The following is a 6,000-nucleotide window of genomic DNA, read 5'->3' as shown; positions in this document are numbered from 1 at the left end:
GGGCATGTCGTACAGACCATTAGAGGTCGTTCTGACATGTCGTACAGACCATTAGAGGTGGTTCCGACTTGTAGGTGACTTTAAATTATTATACAGCTGTTGATGAAAGAAGCACTAGAGCGTATTCTTACATCATTCTTGTCGTATAGACTACTTCAGGTAGTTCCGATTTATGTGTAGTGTAGTGCCGTACAGGTCACTTATGGTGACTCCGGCTAGATTGATTGATGAGATTGATTATGAGCTATAGTTTCAGCCGGGCTGATCACTCGGTTGACATGTTATTATTTATGATGAACTTCACTGATATACTTATGATATGATGAAATATATTTGACATGGCATATACTTTACATATCACTATTTCTGAGCTGGTTTTGAGATAAGTAATTACATTTTTATATTCCTGGGAAAGTTATAGGTTTTATGGCGAGGGGTTAGAACCTTTGAAAAGAGATAAGGTTTTTGAAAAAGATTTGTTTTACTGACCCACTCAATCTTGTTTTGCCCCCCTCTAGGTTCTAGTTAGCAGTGTTGGTGGCTCATGAGGATTCCCATGGCGTTTTGACAGACCACTTAAATGTAGGACTCACCTTCGGGTGTTGTAATTTAGTAATGGTTCTACTTGACTGCACTTAGTACTTATGCTCTGAATATGTGCGTTTCACACTTAAACTCACTCTAGCATGTTAGTTGGATATTATTGCTAGTAGTTGGTTTTTATTCCTTCGTATTTCTTTTATCTTTTGCTTCCGTATCGCTGTTTTGGTTACGTCACGCTCACGTGACGGCCAGCACACCTTGATTCTAGGATCGGGGTGTGTCAGTTCTTTAGATAAAGGCCCTTGAAACTCCTATTTTCAAAACAAAAACCCACCCAGTAATAAATATTCAAATAAAACCCAAAATTCAAATAGACTACCATGTAGACAAATATGTAACCAATTATTACAACATATTTACAACTTATGCCACAAAACCCTAATTATGTCAATAAATATTATTACTCACCCTAATTATGATTAGCAATTAACCCCATATGGAAATTTACCTTTCTTGTATCATAAATATTAGTAACATGTATATATATACACTAATTTATCCATATTCATAAATAATTATGGGCACATTTTTCGTATGAAAAATGAAAATCCTTTGTATAATCAGTTATTTTGCATCAAATAATATTGTTTGATAAAAAATAAAAAAAAACCAATTAATGTTCTTTATGTTGTTGGTAAATTATTTTACATAGATTAGACATTTTTTATTTGTTATCATATATGCATGTTAAAAATAATTTATCTATATTTATATGTAAAATATAAGTAAATTAATTTTGAATCTGTTGACCCTAAAATCTACCAAGCCTATGTGGCTCGCAGGCCGAGTAATCTATGAGCTAACTACGTCATTCGATTGTGTGCGGGGCGTGCCAACTCGTTGGCCGAGGAGTAAAATATGTTGATGTTGCGTTGGGTGCGCGGCTAACTTCTGCGTCTTGCGATTGCGGCCGAGGAAGGAACTTGTCTCGGCTTTCGAGTTCTAGAGCCTGAAGACAAGGCTGCTAACTTAGCGAAGTTCAATATCAAATTCGGCTTCCAATGTGCCGAATGTAGTAACTCGTAACACCTCACTTCGCCGAGAAGGCTAATGAGATGACCTCAACCAACAAGGATTCGGAAATCCTTCTCGACCGAGACTTGGATAGGTAACCAGTCGGCCTCGACGCAATGTTGTTTATGCCAACTGAAGATGCTGCGAGATCAGTTGATTCTACGGCGACAGTGCTGTTTATGCCAACTGAAGATGTGTCGACGAAAAAGAAAATAAAAAATCTCAAAGTTGTTGAGAGGGTTTGCGCAGGGCAGTTTTGTGTGTTGAATTGGAGGTCCCTTGAATGTTGCACCGAGTCTTGTATTTATAGTATTCATTTTTCTGCTTGGCAAGGTCTGATAATATTGTAGAGTTTAATTGCAACTCTAATTCCTGAAGTTGATCCGCATCAAAAGCCCAGCATATCCTCATATTGTAGTCCGTGACTTCAACTCTCTAACTGTTGCTACTGACCACTCATATATCCCATGCATAATCATAATAAATGAAACTCTGGCCACTTTATCTTTTATGCACCTACAGTCACGCCTTAGACCTTATCACATCAATCAAAGTTTAATCCTATCAAAATAACCACCATTATATATATATATATATAACTATATAGTCTGGGAGATTTTTGCACGGCATAGGCTGATGGCATGTAAACTATACAGCTTACATATATATATAACTTATAGCTTTTCACACGGCATGCAAGTCTTCCATCATCTGATAACATCCTAGCCCACTTAGGTCCTATCCACCATTATCTTCGGCTTGCAGATCCATGTTAGGCTAAGTGAAAAGTCCAAGAATCTCTATAATTTATTTTGTACAAGAAAACTAAGATAATTTATTAAAAGATAATTATTATGATTAAAAACCATCATATTATCTCTTAACAATAGCAAATTATCTGAACTTTCTTATCCGACGATTAAGAACCATGTTTACTCAACGACCTCGATTGCTTGGGCTGATGGTGTAAAATCGGGTCCAAACATTGCCTCCCAGTTTCCTTGAGCTTCGGCTCGTAAATCGAATGGTTAAGGAAATTAACTGTTCGTAGCCGACAACATTTCGTTGTATTGCCGAAACAAATTTTGTTCCTCGGCAATAACATGTATGTTCTGCCAACGCCACGGCCTTCCTCGACTGCTACAACTCCATACCAGGCTCGACAACTCGCCAGAAGGTCGAGAAGAATTCGGGAAGGGGTAGAGAAGAATTGGGGTAAAGGGTAAAACAGGCTGAGGCCGAGAAAACCTAAACCAAGGTCTAGAAGAAATTTTCTTGGCAGCGCCTATATATATATATATACTGATCCAAGGCCGAAGCTCATTAAATATCCTAACTCTTGGATTTGACAACCCAACTTCGACTATAAAACCTCATGGCTGAGTCTTACTTATATAAAATATATATATATATTTGTCTTTCCAATGGTATTCTGACAATTCCCCATTAGCCACATCCATAGGCTAAAGCCTATATCTAATTAAATATCCACTTTTGTTGAATAAGTCTACCATCATTAGGAAAAAATTCGCATGCACGTATCCAATTTCACCGAGCTCCGCAAAAAAGATTACCTCGGCCTAAACAGCCGATTACCTGAATCTGCCTCGGCCTAGACAGCCAAAATCTATTCCTTTTGGACATTGCCCCCCTTATTTTCTTATGCATCGGCTTAATTAGCCAGATGATTAAGAAAATAATTTATTCCTTTTCTTAATAAAAGAAAACAAAAGTGGCCGAGCTATCAAGAGGAGGAGGCCAACGATGTTTTATTCCAAGCCAAGATCTTTTTACATCAAAATTTTCACTTTGACATTTTCCAAAGCTGAATAAAAGATCATCTCCAAATATTTCTGACTTGGTGAAATATTTTTCATTTTCGGCCGCCAAATGTGTTGAACAATTATTATGCCCCCCAGGCATAATTTCGGCTTTTAATTCAAATGATTTGACCGAATGAGATTTCTCCTTATCGGCTTTATCACCAATAATCATATCAATTGGCGCGGTTTTTCTGGCTAAGCCTATGTCTTGGCCTTGTTCGTCATTTGAGCACTCATTTGACGAATCATTTTCTAAGTAGATTTGTGGCTCAGAAACTTGAATTTTTTCTTCTAGGCCTACCACACTTTCAATCTCGATCGAGACAACAGGTGGCCTAGGTTTTTCTTCGGCCGTCTCGACAATGTTCTGAGGCCGAATTTTGATTGTGGCCGGAGTGGAAATTTGCCCCCCGACTTTTTTATCCAACCATTCTTCAAATGGAATTGATTTGAACCCAATAAGCGTTTTCTTATCGATCAATTCATAATATCGAGCTCTATCTTCATTTAACCATTGATCTTGTAAGCTGTGATGAACCTTCACCTTTATCATTTGAAAGAAAGCTTTTCGCCTTTCTTCATTTGCTTCAATGATCTGGCCAAGGCGTTTTTGTTGCTCAACAATTTCCTTGAATAGGCGCTAAATCTCATCCCGATAGTGATCTTGATATATCATGTGAACTTCGTAGTTTTAGCACTAGGTCCCATTGGGCGTGCCAAAATGTTGACCCTAAAATCTACCAAACCTACGTGGCGCGCATGCCGAGTAATCTATGAGCTAACTACGTCATTTGGTTGTGTACGGGGCGTGCCAACTCGTCAGCCGAGCTCGGCCGAAGAGTAAAATATGTTGATGTTGCATTGGGTGCACGGTTGACTTCTGCGTCTTGCGATTGCGGTCGAGGAAAGAACTTGTCTCGGCCTTCGGGTTCTAGAGCCTGAAGACAAGGCTGCTAACTTAGCGAAGTTCAATATCAAATCGGCTTCCAATGTGCCGAATGTAGTAACTCGTAACATCTCACTTCGCCGAGAAGGCTGATGAGATGACCTAGACCAACAAGGATTCGGAAATCCTTCTCGACCGAGACTTGGATAGGTAACCAGTCAGCCTCGACGTAGTGCTATTTATGCCAACTGAAGATGCTGCGAGATCGGCTGATTCTACGACGACAGTGCTGTTTATGCCAACTGAAGATATCACCGGTTGTCTCCACAATGCTATTTATGCCAACTGAAGATGTGTCGGCGAAAAAGAAAATAAAAAATCTCAAAGTTGTTGAGAGGGTTTGCGCAGGGCAGTTTTGTGTGTTGAATTGGAGGTCCCTTGAATGTTGCACCGAGTCTTGTATTTATAGTATTCATTTTTCTGCTTGGCAAGGTCTGATAATATTGTAGAGTTTAATTGCAACTCTAATTCCTGAAGTTGATCCACGTCAAAAGCCAAGCATATCCTCATATTGTAGTTCGTGACTTCAACTCTCTAACTATTGCTGCTGACCACTCATTTATCCCATGCATAATCATAATAAATGAAACTCTGACCACTTTATGTTTTATGCACCTACAGTCACACCTTAGACCTTATCACATCAATCAAAGCTTAATCCCATCAAAATAACCACCATTATCTATATATATATATATATATATATATATATATATATATAACTATAAAGTTTGGGAGATTTTTGCATGACATAGGCTGATGGGCATGCAAACTATGCAGCCTACATATATATATAACTTGTAGCTTTTCACACGGCATGCAAGTCTTCCATCATCTAACAACATCCTAGCCCGCTTAGGTCCTATCCCCCATTATCTTCGGCTTGCAAATCCATGTTAGGCCAAGTGAAGAGTCCAAGAATCTCTCTAATTTATTTCGTACAAGAAAACTAAGATAATTTATTAAAAGATAATTATTATGATTAAAAACCATCATATTATCTCTTAACAATAGCAAATTATCTTAACTTTCTTATCCGACGATAAAGAATCATGTTTACTCAACGGCCTCGATTGCTTGGGCCGATGACGTAAAATTGGGTCCAAACAGAATGAAATAGCATTTATTTTCTAGGTAAATTAAAATAGTAGTTACATTATTTCGGTCAAGTTAAACAGTGCCTAAATTATTTCGTAAAAACTAAACCAAGACAAATTATCACCATTAAAATGAAACAATAGATACCTTATGTTTTTATTTGATTAAACAATAGGTAAATTATATTGTAGGTACATTATGTTTGTAAAAAAAAAAAAAAAATAGGAAAATTGAAAGTAGTAGATATATTATTTTTAACCAAATTTCCTTTATTTGTAGGTGAATTATTTGTATGCATTATATATATATTGGGCACATTTTATTCCTAATATATATTTGTGCAATGATTCACCTATATTATTATATAAAATATAGATAAATTTCTTTTGAATCAAATAACATTTCTTTAATTTTATAAGTAAATTATTTTGCATGTATTATTACTGGATAAATTTTATAGTGCCCTTTCAGATTTTCATTTGTGTCACATCCCGGCCCGGGTCCACCACATCCCGG

Source organism: Malus sylvestris, chromosome 3, assembly GCF_916048215.2.
Source record: "Malus sylvestris chromosome 3, drMalSylv7.2, whole genome shotgun sequence".
Classification (NCBI taxonomy): Eukaryota; Viridiplantae; Streptophyta; class Magnoliopsida; order Rosales; family Rosaceae; genus Malus; species Malus sylvestris.
This window is presented reverse-complemented; position numbering follows the sequence as displayed.